This window comes from Eriocheir sinensis, unplaced genomic scaffold (genome assembly GCF_024679095.1).
Source record: "Eriocheir sinensis breed Jianghai 21 unplaced genomic scaffold, ASM2467909v1 Scaffold674, whole genome shotgun sequence".
In the NCBI taxonomy this organism is placed as follows: Eukaryota; Metazoa; Arthropoda; class Malacostraca; order Decapoda; family Varunidae; genus Eriocheir; species Eriocheir sinensis.
Window position 1 is genome coordinate 184,919 of NW_026112025.1, and position 15,082 is coordinate 200,000.

The following is a 15,082-nucleotide window of genomic DNA, read 5'->3' on the forward strand; positions in this document are numbered from 1 at the left end:
GGATAGAACTAAGAGAAAGTAAAAGTGCCAATAGGGACGGAAGTTTGAGGGATTGGAGCGGTCACCCTTCTTAGGTACAGGCTGTGTGAAGGCATACTTCCAACAAGAAGGAAGGTAGATGTTGACAGGCAGAGGTTAAAGAGTTTGACCAGGCAGGGTGACAGCACGGGAGGCACAGTTTTTAAGGATAATAGGAGGCACTCCATCAGGTCCATAAGCCTTCTGAGGATTGGAGGCCAGAGAGGGCATAGAAAACATCATTTTGAAGAATCTTTTATAACAGGCATAAAAGGAGCTCAGAGGGGATGAGTAGGAGGAATATGCCCAGAATCGTCCAGAGTGGAGTTTTTTAGGGAAAAAGTTTAGAGAGAAGAGTTCAGCCTTAGAGATAGATGAGATCAGCAGTGTTGCCGTGGGACTAGAGGAGTGGAGGAAAGATGAAGAAGTGAAGTTGGAGGAGATGTTTTTGGCTAGATGCCAGAAGTCACGGGAAGATAGAGTTAGAAAGCAAAGGTTTTGACATTTTTCCTATTAATGAAAAGAATTTTTGGTTTTAGTCGGAGAATAGATTTGCTTTGATTTCGGGCAGAAATGTAAAGTTCATAATTAGTGAAAGTTAGTTAGTGAAGGCTGCAATACACTAGTCTGACGCTGGAGGAAGGTGAAGGTGTGTAGAGAGGTGGCACTCTCAACCTCAGTGCTAGGAAATTAGTTGACATGTGCTGCAGAGAGGCTTGGAGGTGTTGTAAATATGCTAGTGAAAAGGCTGGACTAAACTAATCTGACCGTGAAGGAAGATGGTGTAGGAAGGTGGCACTCTTTGGATCAGTGCTACGGAATCAGAAGGTGTAATGTGCTTTAGAGAGGCGTGGAGGCGTTATAGTTATGCTAGTGAAAGGCTGGAATGCACTAATCTGTCGATGTAGTAGGTGAACGTGTAGGAAGTTGGCACTCTCTGGCTCAGTTCAAAGGAATTAGGTGTCATGTGCTTCAGAGAGGCTTAGGTGTTTTAACTATGCTAGTGAAAGGCTGGACTGCACTATTCTGACGTTGTAGAAAGATAAACGTATAGGAAGGTGGCACTCTCTGGCTCAGTGCTAGGGAATCAGACGGTGTCATGTGCTGTAGAGAGGCTTGGAGGCTGACCTTGTAGGAAGATGAATTTGTAGGAAGGTGACACTCTCTGTAACGACTTAAAGCTAACTTTTCGGATGTCTCATTCAATATAATAACGATAATAACAGCTGACTGATCGCCGCGCACTAATGATCGTGTCTGAAGTGCTGTGCCAATAAAAATAAGGACAAAAAGATGTTCAAGGGGGGAGGCGCCAATTAAAAACAAGAAATGTAGCATTAAAGGTGATTATATTATGCTACCTTATAAGTAATAGCACTTTCCGTCATTATTTCCTTCATAGCTCATGCACTTTGTAATACTTAATTTAAGCACGTATATCATATATTATACATTTAATTCATACAGGTAGTAATTATTTTTAACTTTCGTATCTGTGGCTTGGAGGGACGGGTGCGTCGTCTGCCGCGCTCACCGTCACCCGCTGTTCCTGAGCGTACACCGTCCCTCCAAGCCAAGGATACAAAACTTTTATTCCTTAATACAATGATTCCTACCTGTGTGTTACTGTGAAGATGTTTTGTGTGTGTATTGTGTGTGTGTGTGTATGTGACATAACAATAATTACTGAAAACCCTATCCCAAACTGGCATACTTATTATTGTACTTTGTTTCTTGGGTGATGTCATTGATTGTTAAAGTAGAAGTGCCGCCATTCAATTAAATTAAGAATATTTTTTTTAATCATAAAACTAGTTAGATTATCTTAATCATATATATTTGGTACTTGTCTTTGATACAACGCATAACGTCATGAACAGCCAATCAGGTGAAGGGGGGCGGAGCTTAGCCAGAATGGGGAGGGCTTTTCGGCGTAAATAATTATTATTGTTAAGTAATTTGAACAGATTATAGCAGTAAGAGTTAAAAGCTACTGCTAAAGGAAAGAGCTTCTAGCAGCACTTCTAAGATGTACTGCTAGGAGTATTTATTGATACCGCCCCAGGTGTCATGTACTGCAGAGATGCTTGGAGGTGTTATAACCATACTAGTGAAAGGCTGGACAACACTAATCTGACCCTGTAGGAAGGTGAAGGTGTAGGAAGTTGGCACTCTCTGGCTCAGTGCTAAGCTGGAATCAGAAGGTGTCATGTGCTGCAGAGAGAGGCTTGAAGGTGTTTTAACTATGCTAGTGAAAGGTTGGACACTAACTTCACCCTGTAGAGTGGGTGAAAGATTGTGTCGAGTGGATAGGTGGAGAAACTGTGTTTTTGAGGCGTTGAAGGACACAGGTTCTTCTTGCCCCAATCGGAAATAATGCTAAGCGTTCTGCAGCCTCCAGCCTTGAAGTCGTTAAGTTCCTGAAGGTGGGTCTTCTATTAAAGAAGTTGAATAATGCAGAGTAGAGTCATCAGCGCACGAGTGGATATAGGACAGTTTGTTTTGGAAAGAATATCATTGATGAATAATAGGTAGAGAGTGGGAGTTAGAACAGAGCCCTGCGGGACACCACTGTTGATAGATTTATGGAAGAACAGTGACCGCCTACCATACCAGATATAAAACGGCCGGAAAGGAAACTAGAGATAAAGGTACAGAGGAAGGGATATATACCGTAGGAGGGTAGTTTTGAAAGCAAAGACTTGTGCCAGACCCTATCAAAAGCTTTTGATATGTCCAGCGCAATAGCCACCGAAACGGCTAAGAGAGGATGACCAAGAGTCAGTTAAGAGCTAGGAGATCACCAGTAGAACGCCCTTGCGGAACCCATACTGGCGATCAGATAGAAGGTCAGAAGTGGAAAGGTGCTTTTGAATCTTCCGGTTAAGGATTGTTACAAAAGCTTTAGATATAAAATAAAAATGTAAAGCTATAGGACATTAGTTTGAGGGATTGGAGCGGTCACCTTCTTAGGTACAGGCTGCATGAAGGCATACTTCCAGCAAGAAGGAAAGGTAGATGTTGACAGGCAGAGGCGAAAGAGTTTGACCAGGCAGGGTGACAGCACGGAGGCACAATTTTTAAGGACAATAGGAGGCACTCCATCAGGTCCATACGCCTTTTGAGGATCGAGGCTAGAGAGGGCATAGAAAACATCATTTTGAAGAATCTTTATAACAGGAATAAAGGAGTAATATTGGGGATAATTAGGAGGAATATGACCAGAATCGTCCAGAGTGGAGTTTTTAGAAAATGTTTGATAGAAGAGTTCAGCCTTAGAGATAGATGAGACGGCAGTGTTGCCGTTCAGGACTGAGAGTGGAGGGAAAGATGAAGAAGTGAAGTTGGAGGAGATGTTTTGGCTAGATGCCAGAAGTCACAGGAAGAGTTAGAGAAAGCAAGGTTTTGGCATTTTCTATTAATGTTTTGGTTAGTCGGAGAATAGATTTGGCACTAGCATTAGTTTGAAGGCTCTGGTACCTTTGTGAGCTGCCTCTTTATCTTTGATATCACGAGAACAATCATGATTAAACCAAGGCTTTTTAGAGTGAGGAGTATAGAAAGAACTAGTAATGTATGCATCCATTCCAGAGACAATAACCACTGTGATGAGCTGATCACACACATAGGGGTCTCTATCCTGGAAGCAATAATCATTCCACGAGGAAGACATCTTGAGGTGTTATAACTAGCTAGTAAAAATGGATGCAGAAATAAGATTGTGATCGGAGGAGCCCAACGGAGAGAACAGTTTGACAGAATAAGCAGAAGGGTTTGAGGTAAGGAAGAGGTCTAGAATGTTGGGCCGATCTCCAAGACGGTCAGGAATACGTGTAGGTGCTGGACCAACTGCTCTAGGTCGTTGAGGATAGCAAAGTTGAAGCGTTCACCAGGATGGACAGTGAAAAAGATGAAATCCAAAGCTGATGGTGAACATTAAAATTTCCTAGGATGGAGATTTCACATAGTTGGTAGAGTTAGGTGAGAGATAAACAGCACAGATGTATTTAGTAATAGAATGACAATGAAATCTTAGCCAGATGGTGGAAAATTCAGAAGAGTCAAGGTCGTGGGCACGAGAGCAAGTGATGTCGTTGCACGTAGGCGCAACATGCTTTGGATTGAAATTTAGGATAGAAATAGTAGGAGGGAACAGAGTAGAGTCATCAGAAATCTGTGTTTCGGTCAGGAAGAGAATGTGAGGTTTAGAGGAGGAGAGATGATGTTCCACAGAATGAAAATTAGAGCGAAGACCGCGAATGTTGCAGAAATTGAGAAGAAAGAGGTTCGAGGAGTTGTGTGATAACTACTAGTGAAAGGACTGGACTGCACTGCACTAATCTGACCCTGTAGGAAGGTGAAGGTGTAGGAAGGTGGAAAGCTCTGTGCTCAGGATCAGAAGGTGTCATGTGCTGAGAGTTGGCTATGTTATAGTGAAAGGCTGGACTGCACTAATCTGACCCTGTAGGAAGGTGCAAGGTGTAGGAAGGTGGCACTCTCTCTGCTAAGGAATTAGAAGGTGTCATGTGCTGCAGAGGCTTTGAAGGTGTTATAACTATGCTAGTGAAGCTGGACTGCACTAATCTGTCCCTGTAGGAAGGTGACTGTAGGAAGGTGGCACTCTCTGGCTCTGCTAGGGAATCAGAAGGTGTCATGTGCTGCAGATAGGTTTGAAGGTGTTATAACTATGCTAGTGAAAAGGCTGGACTGCACTAATCTGACCCTGTAGGAAGGTGGAGGTGTAGGAAGGTGGCACTCTCTGACTCAGTGCTAGGAATTAGAAGGTGTCATGCTGCAGAGGCTTGAGGTGTTATAACTATGCTAGTGAAAGGCTGGACTGCACTAATCTGACCCTGTAGGAAGGTGAGGTGTAGGAAGGTGCACTCTCAACTCAGTGCTAAGGAATTAGAAGGTGTCATGTGCTGCAGAGAGGCTTGGAGGTGTTATAACTATGCTAGTGAAAGGCTGGACTGCACTAATCTGACCCTGTAGGAAGGTGTGAACTGTAGGAAGGTGGCACTCTCTGACTCAGTGCTAAGGAATTAGAAGGTGTCATGTGCTGCAGAGTGGCTTGGTGTTATAACTATGCTAGTGAAAGCTGGATTGCACTAATCTGACCCTGATAAAAGGTGAAACAGTAGGACATTTCTCAAGCTCTGCTAGGAATCAGAAGGTGTCATGTGCTGCAGAGAGGCTTGAGAGTGTTATAACTATGCTAGTGAAAGTTGGACTGCAGTAATCTGACCCTGTAGTAAGGTGAACTAGTAGGAAGGTGGCACTCACTGGCTCAGTGCTAGGGAATCAAAAGGTGTCATCTGCTGCGGAGAGGCTTGGAGGTGTTATAACTATGCTAGTGAAAAGCTGGACTGCACTTAATCTGACCCCTAGCTAAAGTGCAGGTAGGAGGTGGCACTCTCTGGCTCTGTGCTAGGGAATCAAAAGGTTATGTGCTGCAGAGAGGCTTGAAGGTAATATGCTAATAAGGCTGGACTGCACTAATCTGATATATATATATAATTTTATCTATATATATATATATATATATATATGTCCTTATAATATTTCCACTATATTATATATATATATATATATATATATATATATATATATATATATCTTGATATATATATAATCTCTATATATATATAATATATATATATATATTACTTTATATTATATATATATATATATATATATATATTATATATATATATATATATATAGATATATATATATTATATATATATATATATATATATATATATATATATAAATTTATTCCAATTGATGGTTATAATAATTATTTTTAATAATAAGAATACGCACGGTGGTGGTGTTGCCATTTATATCAAGAAAACATTTCAAGTTTGCCAAATTTGTAATGTCTCTCTTCAACTCCAACATCTGGAATCATTATTTTTAGAAACTATACAACCTAACAAGTTTATCGTTGGTATGATCTATAGACCACCGAATTCTAATATTGATGACTTTCTTGCATCTATGAATGATATTATTAGTGTTGTATCCAGGTCTAAATTACCAGTTTACATCATGGGTGACTTCAACATTAATATTCTAAATCATGGTGAAAAAAGTTCACAAAACTTGGTTAATTTATTTCACTGATTTACTGCTATTTCTCCTCAATAAATAAACCTACGTGTAACTAGAAAACTCAGCAACAATAATTGATCACATCTGGATAACAATTTTGATTATTATTTAACAAGTGGTATTATGTATAACTCAATTAGTGATCATTTCCTGTTGTTAGTTCATTTTGTCATTAAACAACACTGTCAACTACTCACCCCTAATACTGTTAATACTATAACCAGAAGAAATCTTTCCAATGAAAACATAAGTGCATTTAAAGCTGATTTAAAATTAACATTAACTGGAATTCAAATGCCTGTGATTATAGAAATTAAATTATTTGTTTGATTGTACATAACGAAATTTACTGAGCTGTATAATAAGCACTTCCCGTTGGAGACATTAACAATTAAAAGAAAAGCATATAGGCAAAACCTTATATCACTTCTGCCATTAAATTCAATTAAACATCATCGTAACAAACTTCAAACTAATATGCAAGTGGCCCCTTACTTATGAAAACGCCTTTAAATCCTATAGAAATAAATTAACAACGACCATAAGAACTGCCAAAAGCCAAATTACTATAAAACAAATCGTCAAGTGACAGCAGGGGACTCCAAAAGACCTGGTCCACTATAAATAGTCTACTCGGTAAAAAAACAAGAAAACTTCCTTCATCTTTTATTCAATGGTGATACTGTAACAGATTCTTTAATGCAGCGAACGCTTCCAATAACTATTTCAGTAATATTGGCAACTTACGTTAGCCACGAGCATCCCAGAGACCCAAACACACTTTTACTACTTATCTCCCCGAATCCCAGTTCCATTTCTTTCTACTTGACCCACTACACTGCAAGAAGTTAAGTCTGTCATTCTTAATATAAAAGTCTCTTCCCAGGACATGATGACATTAGTATTAAAATAATTAAGGAATGTTGTGAAGCCCTAATTTCTCCTTTTAGTTTATATAATTAATACATCTTTTAAAGGGCTCTTTTCCCAAGTCACCTGCAGATGGCACGTGTTGTTCCAATCTTTAGAGGAACTCTTCATTACCCTTAATTACAGACCTATTTCCATCTTACCAGCTTTGTAAAATTTTAAAAAATGATGTCAGTAAAGACTAATGAATTACCTGTCAAACACTCACTCTTTCACCTCCGTTCAGTATAGCTTCCGTCCTAAATATTCTACTGAATTAGCACTTCACCACAATCTATGTCAAAATATTTACAATGCTTTATGGATGCAAAAATGTTCCAGATAACTGTGTTCTGTGATCTCACTAAAGCTTTTGACACCATTTCTCATAATAACATTTCTACTAGATAAATTGTTTGTTTATGGAATTAGTAGCAATGCGCATAATTGGTTCAAAGTTACTTGCTTTTGGAAACAATGTACATCGTTTAACAATGTGTCATCGCCATATACAGATACTCCATGTGGTGTGCCCCAGGGATCAATTCTTGCCCCGATTCTTTTCTTAATTTATATCAATGACATAATTCATAGCAGCAATAAATTAAAATTCCTTTTATTTGCCGACGATACCACAATTTTCATTCAAGGACATGATCTTGAAGATATAACAGACACTTTAAACACTGAGCTTATCAATGTATCAAATTGGATCATGAGTAATAAATTAACATTAAATATTAACAAAACTTAGTTCATGATTTCTAGTCCACTCACGACTCAGCCAGTTCATACATCAATAAAAATTAATAATTTTGCATTAAATGTAGTTACTGATCTTAAATTTTTAGGTATAACTATCGATAATAAATTAAAATGGAAACAACACATTGACATGGTAAAATCAAAGGTAGCCCTGCTAACGGGCGTAATATACAGATTAAGAGATTGTTTGAACCAAAACTCTTTACGGCAAATTTATTTCTCTCTAATATATCCGCACCTTCTATACTGCTGTGCCATATGGGGAGGCGCCTATAACACCTTCATCAACAGCCTGATTATTTCACAAAAAAAACTCTTACGTGTTATGTTCTTTAAAGATCGGTATGCTCATACAAACTGTATTTTTAGAGATTTTAGGTTGTTAAAGCTTCCCGATATTATATACCTTCAAACTAGCTTATTTGTACACAAAGCTCTTCACTCTTTCCCTGTATACCCTGGCTTTACTGTGATGCCCCACTCTGTGACCCGTAGAACTCATCAACTGCGTCCACCATTATGCAGGACCACACACGCCCAGCAGAGTGTTCTGTCACGGGGATCAAAAAGCTGGAATAACTTGCCTCAGTCCCTTCTAAATAATGATAATCTAGTCTCATTTAAAAGAAATTTATTTTCATTGTTACATGGTAATTATACTTAATATTTTTCAGTGAAATATATACCTTAACTACCTCACATTAAGGCGTGTTAAAGAGTGCTTGCTATGCTTTCCCCCTATCCTTCTCCTTCCCTCTTTCCCTCCCTTCTCTACTGCTACTACTACTGCTACTACCACTGCTGCTGGTACTACTACTACTACTACTACTACTACTACTACTATTAGAATATGTAATAGTGATGTTCAGGATCAGTATCACTATTATAATTTTATTATCACTATTATTATTATTATTACTATTATTATTATTATTATTATTATTATTATTATTATTATTATTATTATTATTATTATTATTATTTTTATGCGTTACTACTGTCACTATTATCATGTTTATCATTATTATCATGTCTATCATTATTATGTCTATCATTATTATCATGTCTCATTATTATCATGTCTGTCATTATTATTATTATTTTTTTTGTCATTATCATTATTAGTAGTAATATTGTTATGAAACTATTATTACTGTTAGTAGTATTTTTGTTGCTATTGTTATCGTTATTATTAGTATTAGTATTATCACTTTGTTCTATTAATCAGGAACAAAAGCCTATTTTCATTAATTTTGTATTAGAGATTTTTATGTATATAGTATGCATTCTGAGTTAGCCATACTTAATTTTTTTGCAATCTTTAATATATTTTTGAGAGACCTTGCCGCACCTGTTATGCTCACTTATATATAAATATATATAACATGTAGTCCATAAGAGAGCTACGGCTCAATGGACTAGTGGCTTTTAAAGACAATGTGTAAAATAATCTATAACTACCTTGAGGCCAATCAATCAATCAATCAATCAATCAATCAATCAATCAATCTCTCTCTCTCTCTCTCTCTCTCTCTCTCTCTCTCTCTCTCTCTCTCTCTCTCTCTCTCTCTCTCTCTCTCTCTCTCTCTCTCTCTCTCTCTCTCTCTCTCTCTCTCTCTCTCTCTCTCTCTCTCTCTCTCTCAGTGCCGCAGGGAGGGTGCCAACTTGCCCTCCCCTAAGAATGCTAGGCAGACTCTATCTATGACGAACGACAGCGCGAAGTCCAGGCACAGAACTTGTATGAGGGTCACCCGGAACTGGAATGGAAAAGAGTTGATAAAAGTGGAGATTGCGGAGAAACAGAGAGGAAAATAAAGATGTGGAGAAGGAGAATTGGAAGAGGAAAGATTAAGCTATTTTTTGGTGTAGGAGGAAAGGAGGGAGAGATGGAGGAAAGTGGAGGAAAATGGACTTGAACTTGGAGGAGGAAATGAACGAGACCACCAAAATTACGCTGGAGAAATACACAGACCTTGATAAAAGTGGAGATAACAGAGAAACAGAGAGGAGGAGGAAGATGTGGAGGAAGGGAGGTGGAAGAGGAAAGATTAAGCTATTTTTTGGTGTAGGAGGAAATGAGGGAGAGATGGAGGAAAGTGGAGGAAAATGGACTTGAACTTGGAGGAGGAAATTAACGATACAACCAAAATTACGCTGGAGAAATACACAGACCTTGATAAAAGTGGAGATTGCAGAGAAATGCAAAGGAGGAGGAAGAAGCGGAAGGCATGAGGAGGAAGAGGAAAGATTAAGCTATTTTTTGGTGGAGGAGGAAATGAGGGAAAGATGGAGGAAAGTGGAGGAAAATGGACTTCAACTTGGAGGAGGAAATGAACAACACCACCAAAATCACACTGGAATGGAAGACAAACCTTGATAAAAGTGGAGATTACGGAGAAACAGAGAAGAGGAGGAAGATGTGGAGGAGGGGAGATGGAAGAAGAAAGATTAAGCTATTTTTTGGTGTAGGAGGAAAGGAGGGAGAGATGGAGGAAAGTGGAGGAAAATGGACTTGAACTTGGAGGAGGAAATGAAAAAAAAACACCAAAATTACGCTGGAGAAATACACAGACCTTGATAAAAGTGGAGATTGCAGAGAAACAAAGAGGCGGAGGAAGAAGCGGAAGACAGGAGGAGGAAGAGGAAAGATTAACCTACTCTTTGGTGTCGGAGGAAAGGATGGAGAGATGGAGGAAAGGAGAGAAAAATGGAGGCAAATCTCACCTCACTCGGGAACTCGACGATCTCAAACTGCCTCCCAAAGTCCGGGAAGATGCCGAGGGAGAGAGCGAGGATGAGACCAAAGGCTCCCATGAGGCTGTATAGGAGCGGCCGGTTCTCGCTCAGCCCCTCCATGGAGTCGGCCTGAGGGAGAAAAAGTTTTAATATATTTGTTCATATCTCAAGAAGATCTTAGGTTAGGAAGATCAAACTTGGTGGGTGACTAGAGGGATAGTTAGGGCAGGTGTGGTCGAAATCTGGGTGTTTTAGGTTGAGTTAGAGCAGAGTTATCGCAGTTATAGTCAGCGGGATACATTTTCCGAAGCGGAGTATTTTTTGATGTGGAAAGTTTTGATATATTCGTTGATATCTCAAGAAGTATATAAGGTAGGATAATGAGACTTGGTGGGTGAGGAGAAGAATGGTTTACGCAATTATAGGCGGAGTCTGAGTTTAGTTTTGTTAATCTGAGGCAGAGTTAAGAGCATGGAAACTGCGGAACACCATTTGGAATGGAGTTTTTCGTCGCTCAAGAAAAAGTTCCTCCACACTTCCTTGTATCTCGGAAAGTATTTAAGTTAGGGAGATGAAATTTGGTTGATGTATAGAAGGATGGTTAGGGTACATGTGGCTAAAATTTGATTGACTTAAAATGAGTTAGAGGTGAGTTATGGGTGGTCACAGTTAGGGCTATCTTTTCTACATCATTTATATTTTTGAGTGGGAAATGATTTGATGTTTTTACTTATATCTTCAAAATTATTTAGTTAGGGTATATGTGGTTAAAATTTGGTTGAGGTAGGATGAATTTTAGCCGAGATATGGACATTTGAAGTTGGGATATATTTAAACTCCATATATATTTTTTGAGTGAGAAGTTTTCTTGTATATGCTTATATCTTAAAAAGTATCAAAGGAAGGCCAACCAAATTTTGAGAGTGTACAGAGGAATAGTTAGGGTATATGTGGTTAAAATTTGGTTGAGGTAAAATGGCGTAGAAATTAGTTATGCGCATTTGAATTTGGGAAATTTAAATATTTTTTGAGTGGTAAAAGTTTTTGTGGATTTGCTTATATCTGCAAAAGTATCTAAGTTAGGGTACCCAAATTTGAGGGTATGCAGAGGAATAGTTAGGGTAGATGTAGTCAAAATTTGGTTGAGGTAGAATGACTTAGAGATTAGTTATGGGCATTTGAAGTTAGGGTCACATTTTGAACTTACCCTGTAGTTGATCGCGAAGGTTGATACTTGGAGAGCCAGCGAGATTATGTACACAGTGGGGTTAAGGCGAGAAGGTTCAAACTGATTATCCAGGTCCACCGCCGCCCCCCTGGAGAGAGAGAGAGCGTACATGAGTAAGGCCTGGTAATCTGTGTGTGTGTGTGTGTGTTTGTCCAAGGTTCAATATTACCTCCTTGCTTCCTCTTCCTCCTCCTCCTCCTCCTCCTCTTCCCTCCTTTCCTCCTTCCTTTTCTTCCGCCTCCTCCTTCCTTTCCTCCATTCTTCCTCCTCCTTCCTTCCCTTCCTCCTCCTCCTCCTCCTCCTCCTCTTCCTTACTCTATAGCAGTGTGGTTGTCCAGGTGGTTGGCTTGGTTGATCAGGTAGAGCAGGGCCGGTAAAGTGGCAACCAAACTGTAGAAGCACCGTCGCAACCGTATAGATATTGAAGATATTCGGTAGAGGTCGGTGAGCGCTTAACTCCGGCAGCGGCTGTGGGGGAGGAGAGGAGAGAGAAGGGTCAGACAAACGGGGTGATTGTGGCGGTTGTGTTTGTGCGTTTGTTCCGCCGTTGATGTGTGTGGGTAGGCAAAGTATCCCTCTATGTTTGTGTCGAGTGCTGTGTTTGTGTGTGCTACCGTTTGGCTGTGATATCGAAAAAGGATAGAACTTTCGGATAAAAATTTGGGACGGTAAGGTTTGAGTAAGGGTTACGTTTGGGGTGATTGTGGCGGTTGTGTTTGTGCGTTTGTTCCGCCGTTGGTGTGTGTGAGTAGGCAAATTATCCCTCTACGTTTGTGCTGAGTGGCGTGTTTGTGTGTGCTACCGTTTGGCTGTGATATCGAAAAAGGTTAAGACTTCCGGATAAAAATTTGGGAGGGTTAGATTTGAGTAAGGGTTACGTTTGGGGTGACTGTGGGGGTTGTTTTTGTGCGTTTGTTTTGCCGTTGGTGTGTGTGGGTAGGGGAAGGATTGGTCTACGTTTGTGCTGAATGGTGTGTTTGTGTATGCTTTGGTTTCTCTGGAATATTGAAAAATGTCAAATCTTTTATGTGATAAATTGCATCCGGGTAAGCTGAAAAGGATAAACAAACAGCATCATTGTGGGGTTGTGTTTGTCCGTTTGTTTTGCCGTTGGTGTGTGTGGGCAGGGGAAGGATTGGTCTGTGTTTGTGGCGATTTGTGTACTTGTGTGCGTTTTAGTTTAGCGGGAATTTTGAAAAACGCTAAGATTTCGCGGGTAAAAAAACTGCACCATGGGAATGGGTCACTAAACACGGTGTTAATGAGGGGTTGCGTTTGCCTGTTTGTACATCCGCTGGTGTGTGTGGGTAGAGGAAGGACTGGTCTACGTTTGTACCGGTCCGTGCGTTTGTGTGTGTGTGCGCTTGGCGGTGAGATCGAAAAACGCCAAAACTTTCACATTATAATAATCACAGTAACCCTATCACCGACCCTCCCCCTATCTCCCTTCTTCCCAGACCACACAAGCAAGCCTCCCTGCCCTCTGACCTTTGACCTTGAGATGAAGAGGAAGCAGGTGGCCTGTAGGAGTCCCTGTAGTGTAGCCTGGTAGTCGCTGAACTTGATGCCATCCAAGTACAGCACGCTTTGAGAATAGGCTAGGATGAGTGCGTTAAGGGCCAGGATCTTGAACATTTGCAGTGTGGTCACCAGCGTACAGCGGCCCTGCTTGATGATGTGGCACACTGCGGGGGGGAGGGGAGGTAGAGCAAGGTTAGAGCGAGCCGCCTAGCAAAGGGGGTGCGTGTAGAGCGAGCGTAGAGCGAGGGAGGGGCAAAAATGTGAAGGTTTTTCTCGTTCAAAAAGTCTGGATAGGGAAAAAATGACTGCGGTTAACATGGAATTTTGAGAGAATCAGAGCGAGTTAGAGCGAAAGCAGAGAAAGGAGAGCGAGAGCAATGTCTCGGCCACAACTGGAGCGAGTGGCAGCCCTGTAGAGCGAATGTAGAGCGAGAAATAGAGAAGGAGGTGGAGAGGGAGTAAGCCAGGATGGGGGCATAGAGCAGGCAAAGTTGAGGGGCACTATTCCATTGAAGTTTTCCGAGAGGCTGGAAAAAGTTTTGACATTTTCCCTCATATCTCAAGAAGTATTCAAGCTAGGGTAATGATACTTGAGAGGTATGTAAACGAATTATACGACTATTTGTGGTTAAAATTTGAGCCACCTACGATGAATTAGACCCGAGTTATGAGCAGGCAAATTTGAGGGGTACTATTCCATTCGCGTTTTCTGAGGATAAAAAAACTTCCAACATTTTTGCACATAACTCGGAGAGTATTCAAGATACGGTAATGAAACTTGATGGGTAAAGAGATGAATTGTAAGACTATCAGTGGTTAAAATCTGAGTGATCCACAATGACTTAGAGCGGAGTTACATGCAATCAAATTTGAGGTTGCAGTCACTCACCACACTGTATGGAGGAGAGCTTGGAGGTGAAGGGCGCGGCTATAGATGCGTCTCCAAGCTTGACGAGGGTGTTGGTCTCATCTTCAAAGTCCTGTAGCAGCTTATTCAACTGCAACTGTGCCCGCTGAAGCTGTTCCTGTAGTAGTAGTAGTAGTAGTAGTAGTTGTAGTAGTAGTAGTATGCTATATAAAAAAAAAAATTCAGCCTCCAAAAAATCGTAAAAAGTTTCAACATTTCTTTAATTTATTCCGGAACAAACGCTCATATCTAAACACACCAAGCACCCAAACATAGCCTGATCCTTTCCCTATCCAGCCACACCAAGCGCAAAACAAACGGACAAACACACTTGCCAGAATAGCCAAGAATACGCACACCATTAAAAAAGTCTCCCTCGAAAAAAAACGCAGGAAGTTTTAACATTTCTCCAATTTACTCCGGAACAAACGCTCACATCCAAACACACTATGCACCAATATGTAGCCTAATCCTTCCCCTATCCAGCCACACCAAGCGGAAAACAAACGGACAAACACACTTACCAGAATAGCCAAGATTACATACACCATCAAACAAATCTGCCTCAAAAATAAAGCAAAAAGTCTTAACATTTCTCTAATTTACTCCGGAACAAACGCTCACATCCAAACACACTATGCACCAATATGTAGCCTGGTCCTTCCCCTATCCAGCCACACCAAGCGCAAAATAAACGGACAAACACACTCGCCAGAACAGCCAAGAATACGCACACTTTTACTGACCTGCTGTGGTGCCAAGTGTTGCCCTCCCGAACGCACTGCCTTCCGCTGTCTGATTTTGTCCGGTTGTCTCTCCGTTTACCGCTCTGTCTGTCTCCGTTTGGGCTGTACGGGTCTGTCCGGGGCTGTAGAGAGGAT

The 15,082-nt window shown here is 40.5% G+C and overlaps 1 protein-coding gene and 1 long non-coding RNA gene across 4 annotated transcripts in view; both read right to left on the minus strand.

Annotated features, from left to right (window-relative positions):
- LOC126993781 (uncharacterized) overlaps positions 1 to 15,082 on the minus strand; it is a 47,802-nt gene that overhangs the window by 31,366 nt on the left and 1,354 nt on the right. Inside the window, exons 2-6 of one of the 3 annotated variants that reach the window (XR_007748274.1) lie at positions 14,948 to 15,082; positions 14,184 to 14,319; positions 13,262 to 13,458; positions 12,089 to 12,241; positions 11,847 to 11,861 (exon numbers count right to left, since the gene is read on the minus strand). The exon at positions 14,948 to 15,082 is cut by the window's right edge and continues 8 nt beyond it. The exons of 1 other annotated variant lie outside the window; for it this stretch is intronic. The gene's annotated coding sequence lies outside the window, so the exon portion shown is untranslated. Of the gene's footprint in view, positions 1 to 11,846; positions 11,862 to 12,088; positions 12,242 to 13,261; positions 13,459 to 14,183; positions 14,366 to 14,947 lie in introns of those variants that run through there. One more of the 3 variants, XR_007748275.1, reaches the window with a different exon arrangement.
- On the minus strand, positions 9,344 to 10,666 carry LOC126993782 (uncharacterized). Its single transcript, XR_007748276.1, has 2 exons — positions 10,534 to 10,666; positions 9,344 to 9,566 (listed from the first exon to the last, which is right to left on the minus strand). It is a non-coding gene; the product is annotated as an uncharacterized LOC126993782 (long non-coding RNA).